We start from the raw sequence: 13,327 nt of genomic DNA on the forward strand, positions 1-13,327 counted from the left end.
TTTCTAATCATAATAACTGATCCAGCGAGCATCCGTCGCTCAAATCAATTAATAAGAATACAATAACAATAATAATAATGTTTTGACCATTGCTCCTGCTTGCCACAGCTAACAAATACTACGCTATGATCACAGCTTAATGGGGCATAACATTACACCTGGTCCACAAAGTATGGAAATAAAAAAAAAAAAAATAAAAAAAAAAAACATTTACAAGTGTTTTTGATATAGATGTACATAAGTATGTTTTAACTTAAATAGGGATGGTATAATAAAATTATGGGGTCTGCGTTCGCGCCTGGCCTCCATAGAATGGAAATAGGCACAGACATTAATAAAGACTTTTCATATCTATCTGCGTAAGTATACTTTGATAATTATGTGTCAGTTTGAAGAAATATGGTATAATAAAATTATGGGGTGTGCGTTCGCGCCTGATCTCCATAGAATGGAAATATGTCACAAAGTTTAACAAGGTTTTTTTAATATCGATCCACAGAATATTGTGATAAGTGTTTCAGTGTGAACAGGTATGGTATAATAAATTATGAGGTTTTTCTATTTTATTTTTACTTTAATACTATTTTGCTTTGGTTTTGATATCCCCAAATTCCTTTTTTTTGCTAGTATATATATATATATATATATATATATATATATATATATATATATATATATATAGGGTGTCCACAAAGGCTGGCTACATTATGTAGCCAGACTTTGTGGAAGCATCATGTAGATTATGTAGCCAGACTTTGTGGGCACCCTGTATATATATATATATATATATATATATATATATATATATATATATATATATGTATATACACATACACACACGTGTATATATATATATATATATACGTGTGTGTATGGCTACATTATGTAGTCAGACTTTGTGGAAGCATCCTGTAGATTATGTAGCCAGACTTTGTGGACACCCGATATTTATATATATATATATATATATATATATATATATATATATATATATATATATATATATATATATATATATATATTACCAAGTTAGATCTATGACTTATTTGTAGTTTCATTAAATACTTTTGCAAGCAAAATCCAATCCCACATTTTGCTAATCCCTAGCCTCTGATGAAAAGGAATATAAATCTTCGAAACTCCACTAATTTTGTGCTTCTTTTTTTAAATTAAATATGTTTTTAATTCTTTTTCAACGTGTTTTTTAACATGTTTTATTAACTACTTGTTCGTGTGTGTGTGTGTGTGTGTGTGTGTGTGTAAAGGGTATTGGGAGTAAATGAAATCAGACCGCTAGATTATTGTAATTTTTTTCAAAATAATCGTGTAATATTTATTTATCTGCACTGAATTCCTAATGGAACTTCTTTTTTTTTTAATTTACGGGTATAGCATCATATCTTCTGTCAACCATGACTTGGGAAGAATCCACAATAATTTGCAATTGTATTTTAGTGTCAATTATATTGAGCACTGATCATTCAATCCTCGAAAGACTGCAGCTTACAACTAAATTTTACCAAGCACATTATATCTACGCCACGAGCATAAATGAAGATTCTAATTCCGATGTCTATTTCTTCGTGTCCAAGCCATTTAAGCTAAATTAATTCAAACGATATGTATGTATTTATGAGATGAACGTAGATAATTTTGATTATTTAGTTTACTGATTTCAGTTCTAAGTGACTTTCCTCAGTACGAGCTATAAAGATTCAAATATGTGCCTGAGGAAAACCGAAGATGTAAACTGTGAAAATTATATCGAATATAACACCAGTCGTTGAATAATCTAAATAATACATTTTATACGATGTCATATTACGAACTTAGGACTATATATATATATATATATATATATATATATATATATATATATATATATATATATATATATATATATATAACTATACTATATATGAAATTAAACGATAATTATTCTTATAGACCTACAGACACTAGTGTTTCATGTTAATGCAGTCATCAGCGTGGGGAGTTGCAATACCTGCCGACAAAGAGATTCGAACCCAGCGATGAAATCATTTTTTGCTCCATTAAAGGGAATTAGGAACTCTTAAATGCAAAAATAGAGGCAAATACCTTAGATAAGAGTTCGAACGCGTGAAAGTCATGACCATTATTATAACGCTAGTTGGCTTCTTCATAGTTAATGTTCCGCAGACAGTGCCCATCCTTAAGTATTCTTAAAGCGGCTGGATAATTGATCACACACACACACATTTATATATATATATATATATATATATATATATATATATATATAAATAGTGAAGGCATGACAAACGTTTATGTTTCAAAGTTCATGATGTTGACCATCTTACAGTTTATTCCTTTAATTCAGTTGACATTTACAATTCTTGACAGTATCTGTTTTGTAGTACAAAATCAATTACTTAATTATTGTATCAATTAGTTAATCTCTTTTGCTCTTGACGAATCAGAAGAAATAGCAACACTTAATCTATAAAACGCGCTTTGACATGATTAAAGTCCGAAAATTGGAAGAGAAGCTGGAAATACCTTATATGTTTACATTACGCCATTTTGAAATAAATAATTTGAAATAAATTCAAAATGGCGTAATGTAAACAATGCAAATAAGGCATTTACAGCTTTTCTTCCAATTTTTGGAATTTTAATCAAAACGCATTTTATTTTATTTTTGATGGATTGATTGTTGCTATTTCTCCTGAAGGGTTAAGGACAAAATAGATTCACTAATTGATACAACAAGTAAGTGATTGATTTTATGCTACGAAACAGATACTGTTAAGAATTGTAAATGTCAACTGAATTAAAGGAATAAATTGTAAGATGGTCAACATCGTGAACTTTGGAATATAGAATTTTGTCATACATTCACTATATTGCTTTGTAATTACATAGAGCTTTTTAAATAAGGATTGATATATATTATAAGGAAATAAAGTATATTTCCACAGAAATATGTATATGTATATATATGTATATAAATGTGTATATATGTGTGTATATATATATATGTATATATGTATATATATGTATATATGTATATATATATGTATATATACATATATATACATATGTACATATATATATATATGTATATATGTATATATATGTATGTATATGTATATATGTATATATATATGTATGTATATATATGTATATATATACGTATATATGTATATATATGTATATATACATATATATATAACGTTTGCATCTCTTGAATTAAAATTTCATAATATTTAAGCAATTAAATTTTGTTTTGACGTAATTCACAACATATTATAAACATTTAATATAGTTTCAGAAATATTGTTCATATTAAGGAATCTTAATAATTGGTCTCGTTTTGAGATATGCTATTTTTAATATTAGTTTTATCACTTTTATCTGTGTGCGTCCTAATTTTTTTTTATTAAATCCTGGATCGCATGTTTAGTTGGCACAACCTTCGATTTGTTCCAATGCAATGCTCATTAAGGTTCAAGAAACAGAGAGAAAACACCAATGATGAAAGTTTCTTTATACTTTTCTTTATAACAGAGTTGAGGAATCTAAGTATACGTGTTCATATAAACTTATACACACACACACACACACACACACACACACACACATATATATATATATATATATATATATATATGATGAAAATAATGGAATTAGTATTCCGACAAAATAGAGAAATATATAAAGGAACAAACCGTATTATGTGTTCATCAACGTTTCGTCTTTATTTTCTTTTATTCATCTAGAGGAAGTCTCGAAATAAAGACGAAACGTTGATGAACACATAATACGGTTTGTTCCTTTATATTTTCTCTCTCTCTCTCTCTCTCTCTCTCTCTCTCTCTCTCTCTATATATATATATATATATATATATATATATATATATATATATAATATTTTTATTTATATAGACGAGTATCACATAGTTGCTACACTGAACATGCTAATGTTTCGGAACGATTGTTTTATAGCTGATTCTTAAATTTAAATCTTTGATTTAAGGATCAGCTATGATGTATAGCGAATAAACATTATTTCTGTTGCCTGACAAAGAGCCTTTGGTTTTTAATAAACCAATTGTTCGGAAACATTAGCATGTTCAGTGTAGCAGCTATCTTATATTCGTCTATATAAATACAAATATTATACTCTGTTCTTTTTATTGAGCACGCTTTATAACCTAGTTTTAATTCATGGGTTTTATCACCTGAATACCTTTCACTTGATATATATATATACTAGCATTTCAGCCCGGCGTTGCCCGGGTGTTTGGAGGTGTCTGCTGAGCAAAAAAAAAAAAAGAGTAATTTTTTTTTTTAATTTGACCCCTATTATAACCCCTTAAAATTTATAGTTTCGGGCTCAAATAACTTTATTAAATTAGATCCAGGTTCAAGGAACCTATATCTAAAATTTCAAGTGTCTAGACCCAAAATTGTCGGAGGAGTTTGGTAGAGTTCTTAAAGGTCAAATCGTTGAAATTTGACCCCTTAACAGCCAAATTTCTGGCTGACACCCGTCACATCGATTTTCCCAAATCTCAGTACCCGGTATTTCAAATTTCGAGTCTATAGACTAAAAATTGACAGAGTTATTGCGTAGGGAAATGTACACAGACAGACAGACAGACAAGTTCACTTTTATAGATATATATATATTGGGCTCCTTCAATCTTTGACAGACTGATACCCACAAAGGTGTGCCTGCGCATGAAATGTTTGTGGCGAGAGGTGCGCAATCTCCAACCACACGTTTCCTGAGTCGACATTGTTTAATACCAGCGGCAAGTGAAGTGTACAGGGTGACCAAAAAAACAAAAAAAAACAAAAAAAAACAGAGAACATTCAATTTTTTGCTGAGAATTTTACAGTCAACGGAGAAAAAAAGGCCAAAGACCCTAATGTTTTGATGTGATGTTTTTAATATAATAAACTAGTTATGACCAAAGTTTAATTTCATTCAGACAAAACAATAAGAAACGGGGCCTAATTATTGTTGGAGCCGTTTTTTGGGTCACCCTGTATATATAAGATGATTGGAAACAAATGGTGAAATAAGCGGAGAGCACATACAGCGCCTAGAATTCCCAAATGGTCACCCATCTGGTACTAACAAGGCTCAACATTGCTTAACTTCGGTGATATGACGAAAACCGGTGTGTCGATGCGATTATATAGTGTATATATATATATATATATATATATATATATATATATATATATATATATATATATATATGTGTGTGTGTGTGTCAGGTCATGTCATATGCTACTGGTACCATGTTACCCAGTACTACCTGCCTCATGATCGGGTCACCGGCGACTAAACTGGTTCCCCCACCAGACTTGTTTGGTGAGAAGGGCGGCTAGTCTCCCTGGAGGATTAAAAACAAGACCTTCAAAAGGGCGAATGAACTCTTTTTCTGGGTCAACGGCCAACTACCACCGTGTATATTTGTGGTTGTGTGTATATGTGTATTGGGGTGGAGAGGGCTCCCGTAAGCTGCGGTGAAGGCAACCTTTCTAGAAGAAGCAAATCTCTGATTTAAAAAACCATAAAGCGGGAGACCAGTACCCGCATTGAGCTGGTCTGCAGTTTAATTTGTTGCTGGCTATCTTGCTTTTGCTTGTTGCTGGATCTCAACATTTTGAACCGAGAGAGAGACTTAGCTGTCGTACAAAGCTAAGACTCTGTAACATCATCTTTGTATAGATACTCCCTCAGGCATTTGGGCTCATGGATTTTAAATGTCTGAGGGAGTGGCACTCGTCTGATAAAACGTTGCAATCATATGTATATATATATATATGTATGTGTGTGTGCGCGCGCGCGCGGAAATAACTCCTTAACTAATTCCCCAATTACAATGCATTTTTCCAGTAGTTTCTAAGCATAATGGGTCGTAATGCAGGCTATATTAAGTTTTTACTACTTTTAAATAATGAGGAAAAAACAGTGGGTGAAACTCGTGAACATTTAAACATTTCCGATTTTTGTGAAAGCTTAAAAATATGCATTAAACTAATTAATCAATATATTCACCCAATTTCTTTTTCTTAAAGTATTTTTAATGACTTTTAGGGAGTATAATATTGACACGACCTCCGATTTGAACATTATAATATATCAGAAGTGCATTGAATTTTCCGCATAGTTGTTAGACATTTAATTAGAAATATTTTATTGGTATTTAATAATTTTTTCCTGATTAATTGTATCAAAATAAACACATTAAATGTTATAAATCTAGTTACGAAGTCACTTAACTTTTAAGCCCTGTAGTCGATCCGTAAGCCTGATCTTTGCGTAACACCCACAAAAACACTCGACTAACTGCAACCACTATATGAGTTCCCCAACTTTCTATCTCTGCCTAAATCTAAATGTAGATTCCATGAACAGAACTTAATTCCCAGAACTGCCTCTTTTGGAACTCTGTTGCGCTAGCTTGCTTTTCGGTTGAATGCAACATGATAGCCTTTAAATCCGATGAAAACAAGTTCTTGTCGAACGGTCCCCATAAATAATCAATTTCTACCCAATCTACACTATTAGTGATTACTACACTACCAACATTCATTAATTAACCCTAGTCCTCGAGTGACCTTCTTTCCTTGATAAAGGGTGACTGCCAAGTAAAAGAAAAACAAATTGACAGCTTATTATAGCTCTTGTAAATACACGTAATCCTTGTTAAAAAAGGATCTTATAGTAATATAGTTATAAGTAAACGTGTATTCATTTTACCAACAAACAATATCTTTACTAATATATTATATAAAAGTTTCTTTACGTGTTTGAGTTCCTTCCTCATCGGTTCTGAAACGGTTGATCTTATCTTTTGCAAATTTCATACAAAGTTAATTTATATTTCTAGCAGTGTTCTTGTATGTATTGTTAAGAATTCATTTGATACGTATCGTAAAAATCCGATCTTAAAATAATCTTTCTTCTCTTATAGGTAAAAAAAAATACAGGAGAATATTTTACGTTACACCGGTGTAACATTTGCCCCTGTAAGAATTCTTATTTTTTATCTATAAGAGAAGAAAGACTATTTTTAAGATCGTAAAACCTACTTATCAGTTGACGTGATATTGTAAGACGGAATTTGATGAACGACATCATTATTTATTTATTTGCGATTTAGTCCGCCGGGCAAATTATTCCTCGTAATACATATGCAATCTGCATACATTAAAATATCATATTTAGATGCATTGTACGACAATGTATCATTAAGAAAAAGACAGATCGAGAGTTGATTTAGTTGACAGTCTTTTTATAGTAGTATAAGTAACTCGAACATAAAGTACACAAAATAGTTCCCCTAAACAATGAGAGGGCTTTAAAAAGATATGCCAATGCATTCGTTTACCAGCTGTGTACTGTGTACATTCATGGTAATGCTGATGGCAATATGGTCTGTTTTTTGTTTGTTTGTTTGTTCGTGAATAACATTGCAGAAAAGGGTACGTTCCTTTGCGTATTTTCCCAGCCTCCTCTCACCAATCTCTCTGCCTGGGTAAAGTGTGTGTGTGTGTGTGTGTGTGTGTGTGTGTGAGAGAGAGAGAGAGAGCTTAGCAAGAGGAAAAAGAAACGAGTGCCTGTTGAGCAGCTGCAGATATTCCCAGCTCCCCGGCCCCTGTTGTTTCACTCCGGCAACAGGAAAGGAAATCAATTCAACCTTGTACACAGGAGAATCATCAGCGTACGCTGACATTTTGTGCGTTGAATCCAGCGCATGCGCACAAATACATCCGTGTAGGTGTTGACCATCTTCTTCGGTTGTTCTGTCACGCTTTCTTTTGAAATAGTATTCTCATTGCGCAACTTGAATAGATGCATCCTATATTAGACGCACACACGTATTTTGATAAGAGGCTACATACGTCACTCACACTGTGACACTTCGGTGTGAAATAGCAATATATTTGGTCTGTCAAACTTGAGTTTTAAATACATTTTCCGTGGTCTGTTTATGTTTGAAATAGCATGTTCTTTTGTTCTGTCACGCTTTGGTTTGAAATAGCATTTTTTGTCCGTTATAATTCCGTTTGAAAAAACATTTACTTTGGTATGTTAAGCTTCAGTTTGAAATAGCATTTTCTTTTTGTCTGTTAAGCTTTCGTTTGAAATAGCTTTTTTTTGTCTGTTAAGCTTTCATGGAGAATAGCATTTTTTTTTTGTCTGTTAAGCTTCCGTTTGAAATAGCATTTGCTTTGGTTTGTTATACTTAAGTTAAAAACAGCAATTTAGTTTGCCTTTCATGTTTTTCTTTAATATAGTTGTTTCGTTGATACGTAAGGGTGACATTTGAAATAGCAATTTTACCCGTCTATTACACTTAAGTTGTATATAGCATTTTATTCGGTCTTTCGTGCTGTAGTTTTAAAGAGCTTTTTTGTCCGTCGGTCATGCATAAGTTGGAAATAATATTTAAAATTATCTGTTTTAATGTGGGAAACCCCCCAACTTCATCCCCTTAAACAAAGAAACTCTAGAGTGAAACACTTCTTTTAACTGCCTGCGTCAAGAAAGATTGCTCCTTCACTGAGGGAAGAAAAAAAATGATAAAATGTAGTATTCGTACATTTTGCGTTTACCAAAAAAAAAAAAAAAAAAAAAGAAAAATAAAGAAAAAAAAACGATCCTGGTCTGTCATACCTTTGGTTAAAATAGAACTTTTAAATAATTCAACCTATCTCTGAGACTGTCGATCCGTCTGTCACGCTGGATTTCTGAGTAGGTTTTTTGATACTAAACGCGATCATTAAATGTGACATCTTGAGAAGGGAATCGGCATTTTGGGGGGCTTTCCTCGCACATGATTTTTTTTGTTTTTTACATTTGTGTTTCCAAACCTGTGCAAAACACTGCTTCTTTTTTTTTTCTCTTACATAAATAAAATATCACGTTTCATATTTGGTTTTTCCCCCTGTATTTTCCTGCTTCATGCGTTTCCTGACTTTTCAGAGTTGCCCACACAAAAGAGTAACCTTTTCCTACCGTGATCCCCCCTTTTCCCTCTACAAATTATTAACTATGTGCAAACACGCAGAGAAAATATGCAACGCGGATGCATAACTAATCAGTAGCACTACTTCTGGTCTTGCGTTTTTTGTTTTTTTGTTTTGGTTTTCATAACATATAAAGTCTGTAGAATTATTTGCCTCATAATTTCTTGTACGTTGGGGCCAATACAGAAGCTATCTCTGGAGAAGACGGAATGATAAAAGAGAATGATATGGAAAAATGTGCCAGGAAGAAGATAGGAAGAAATATCAGATCGGCGCAAAAGTTTTTGTAGAAGAGAAATTTTAAACCGTTGTAACTTCTTGTATGCATATTGTTATAAGTTAAACATAACATCATTGGATTGGTGCAAAAATAATGTCGTTTTATATATATATAGAAGTTGAACGTAAAAAGAATGATATTATTTTTGTACCAACCTAACATAATTTATATATATATATATATTTTTTTTTTGTAATTATTAAAGCGGCCCTGGATATGACATTAAACTATATCGCGTGGTGAGGCCCCAGCTTGCAGGCTTTGGGGAGTGTGGAGCCACCCTTTAATTACCATTGCTCCCAGGTCCACTCTGACCCGGAGTAGTAGTACCTGTTAGGGTCCCAACTATGGGTTAAATAGAAACTGATTTGAAAACAATAAATATATTCTATTAAAAAATTTTTCTTCAAAATCTTTGGATTCGGGATTAAATAACCCGAAAAGGATTGATATGCCGTAAAACAAAAACAACCAACCAACCAAAGCAATTATTAAAGCATTATCCCTACCCTTGTTGATCCCAAAGCGATCTTCTTTAATCAGAGGAGATGGGGTCATCTTCCATCATGATAATGCTCGTCCGTACATAGGTCTACTAACCAAATATATCCTAGGATAAATTGGTTTAAATATCTTGTCCTATTCTGCATATTCTTCCGACATAGACCCCTCAGATTATCACTTATTTTGAGGATTTCAAAACTGTTCACATAGTTTTAAGTTAAGATTACGAGAGGAAACTGAATATGAATTATATTCATATGTGACAAAAGAAACTAAAGCATTTTACGAACGAGGCATTTATTGGCTCGTTTAGGGATGGAATCAAGTTTATTAAGCAAAGGCCGTTATTCTCGTGAATAAAGATTTACAAAAAACACATTTTTAAAATTTGCAAGATAAAATTTTAAATCGGTTAAACTTTTTGCACCGACCAACTATTTTATAAGAGACTTTGACCCTGGTAAAACTTTGCCTCGACCACCAGAAGAGAGTTATTTTTATTCGCAACTCACTAGGAATTTTCATCCAGATTAACATTGAAGATTTCTCTTTGAGAACAACCTGTGGTTTCCCTGAAGTCTTAGTGACAACAAGTCTCTCCAGATTTCCAGTAATCATCACCCAATTATTATTATTATTATTATTATTATTATTATTATTATTATTATTATTCATGTTATTCTTCTTATTTTTTACAAAGGCATCAGCACCTAATAAGGCCCAAAGTCACTCGAGGACAAGGGTTAAAGAGTGTACGTCTCAATTGGGCAATATAGTAATCGTTTGTAATGAAAAATTCGGTAAATTAGTTAACTTAAATGGAACGGCCTATAAAGAACTTGCTTACATTGGACTTGAAGACAGCCATATTGGAGTCACCTGGAAAGCATGCAGTTCTACTCCATCACCAGCGATGACTCACTTACAATAACTATTTGTGTTCTTTAGAGTTCGAGTAACAAAAATTTTTCACAGGTTTCCATTGCTCGCTCCCTCGTATTAAACATTTCAAATGAATTGGCGTTATCGCAACAGCCTCTTATCATTGATTTCTCGTTGACAATTTCCATTGGTATTCCCTGATGTTTGGATGATAAAAAGCCTCCTTCTCAGGTTCCAGTGCTCTCCACGCTCTCGGAGTGGTGGTTTGTTTTGTGTTTTCCGTCCTTAGTAAACTGATCCCACACAATTATTTGATGTGATACCAGCCAAGGCTATAGCCACCATTTTTTTTAGGTAAATGCGCAATTAACTGACAATTTTGTGGTTTGAGTTCTATTGGTCTCATGTGATCTTTTCCTTTCTGTTTTTTTGTTGGGGGGAGGGGTGTTTATATTACAACATAAATATGTCTACTTAGTGTTTGCAGATTATACATTCGAATATATTCTTTAAGATTATAGATGCTTGCATTATTGCCTTACGTTGTATTTCTCACTCTTCTCCCTGATTCCAATTTTTCATATTCATTTTCCTATTTTTTTTTGGGGGGGGGAGATGTCGCTATTATTATTATTATTGTTCTTGTTGTTGTTGGCTCATAAGGAGCTTTCACACAGGTCATCAAGGATCTCACCTTGAAGACAACCTGTGGTGCTCCCTCGAAACTGAATGGCAACACGCCTTCTGAGATTTCCAGTACTCTCCACCACTTTCGATGACATTCGCAAACAAATGACTTTGCGTTATCGCAACAGCCGTTTATCATTGATTTCAAGCTGACAGCGGCCATTGGTCTCCACTGGAATTTGAGTGGCAATAAGCCTCCCCAAGGTCCTAATTCTCTTCGCACTAGTCTAGCGGAGGTATGATGAGCGCTCTCTCCTCGGTCTTTCCATACTCCTTGACCCTTCTCGACTATTAGTGATGGGACAATGGGAAAGAGTGAAGGATAGAGAACTTATAGATATGCAGCTTCAATGTTCTTGGTTTCATGCAGTTCTTCATATTTTGCCTCTGCAGCAGTTTGTCTGACCCGCGCATGTGGCTCATGTGTATTAGTCTTCGCATTCAAATGTTTTTTCTTTATATTTCAGCTGTTTTCATTATTGCTATTCGTTGTATCTTTCCAGCAATTCCTCTGATTCCAATTTCTCCCATTTTTAATATTGGCTTACAAGGAGCTTTCACACATGTCCTCAAAGATCTCTCCTTGAAAACAGTCTATGGTGTTCTCTGGAATCTGAGTGACAACAAGTCTCCCCAGGTTTCCAGTACTCTTTACCTCTTTCGATAACATTTGCAAATAAATTTGCATTATCACAACATCTGCTTGCCATTGATTTCTCGTTGGCAGTGGCTATTGGTCTTCACTGGAATTTGAGTGTCCAAGCCTCCCCAAGGTTCCAGTTTTTTTTTTTTCGCACTTATCTGGCGGAGGCCTGGTCAGCTCCTAGGTCTTTCCTTCCTCCTTGACTCAACTTGGTTATTTGGTCTCACTCTTTATGGGGGGGGCAGTGATGTGGCAATGGGAGGTTTGGAGTGGGGTTTGCGTTAGAGAACTTATAGATATGCGGCTTGAGTGTTCTTGGTTCCATGTAGTGTTTCATGTTTTGCCTTTGCAGCAGTTTGTCTGGCTCGCGTTTGTTGCTCCTGTGTGTTAGTTTCCACATCCAAGGATTTTCCTTAATATTTCAGCTGTTTTCATTACTGTTGTTCGTTGTATTTTTTCAGTCATTCCTTTGATTCCAATTTCTCCCATTCTTTTTTCAAAGTTTTTTCGAAATTGTTCCTAGTTCTCCTCTATTATAGGTATTATTTTGATTTTCTTCATCTTCCACATCCCTTTCAGCTCTCTGTGTATTTGCTCCGTTTCTCCCTTTCTTTGATATTCACCCTGTGGTCAGCTGGAACAGCAATATCTACGATTTGACAGGACTTTCTTTCTTGGTAATTATTACGACATCCGGTCTTCTTGCTTGGATTGGTTTATCTAGTAGCCCCCTACACCAAAGTAGTAACGTGCCTTGTTTGGGGTGAAAATGTAATTTAAAAAATGTCCCGTAGAAATTAGTGATTCTCATTTTCAAGTACTGTTGCCAGCTTATGTTTGTACCACATATCTGCGCTTTTAAGATGCAGTTGTTTGCATAATTCCCATTGTTATGCCCTTCCCACTTGGTCGTGTCTCTTTTTGTATTCCTTTTGTGCCAGGTTGCTGCATTCACTTATTATATGGTTTATCGTCTAGTCTCTTTGTCCACAGAGTAGGATTTTGTGTTTTCTTGTGTTTTGTCGGTCTTTGCTTTGATGTGGTTGGTTTCTAACGAATTGTCTTGTGCTGCAGTTATTAGGAATTCAGTTTCTCGGCTTATGTTTCCTTTTCGCATCCATCTCCAAGTGTTTTCTTTATTTTCAGCTTTTGTTATCCTTATGAATATTCTGTGTAGTTGCTTCTCCTATCACTTTTCTTTTCTTATCCTTTGTCTCTCTGTTTTCTGTTTTAATGATTTTTTTCAGTGTCTCACGCTGCTATGATTATTCTTTCAGTGTTTTGCATTAAGT

This window comes from Euprymna scolopes, chromosome 3, assembly GCF_053919585.1.
Source record: "Euprymna scolopes isolate OS-2025 chromosome 3, ASM5391958v1, whole genome shotgun sequence".
NCBI lineage: Eukaryota > Metazoa > Mollusca > Cephalopoda > Sepiida > Sepiolidae > Euprymna > Euprymna scolopes.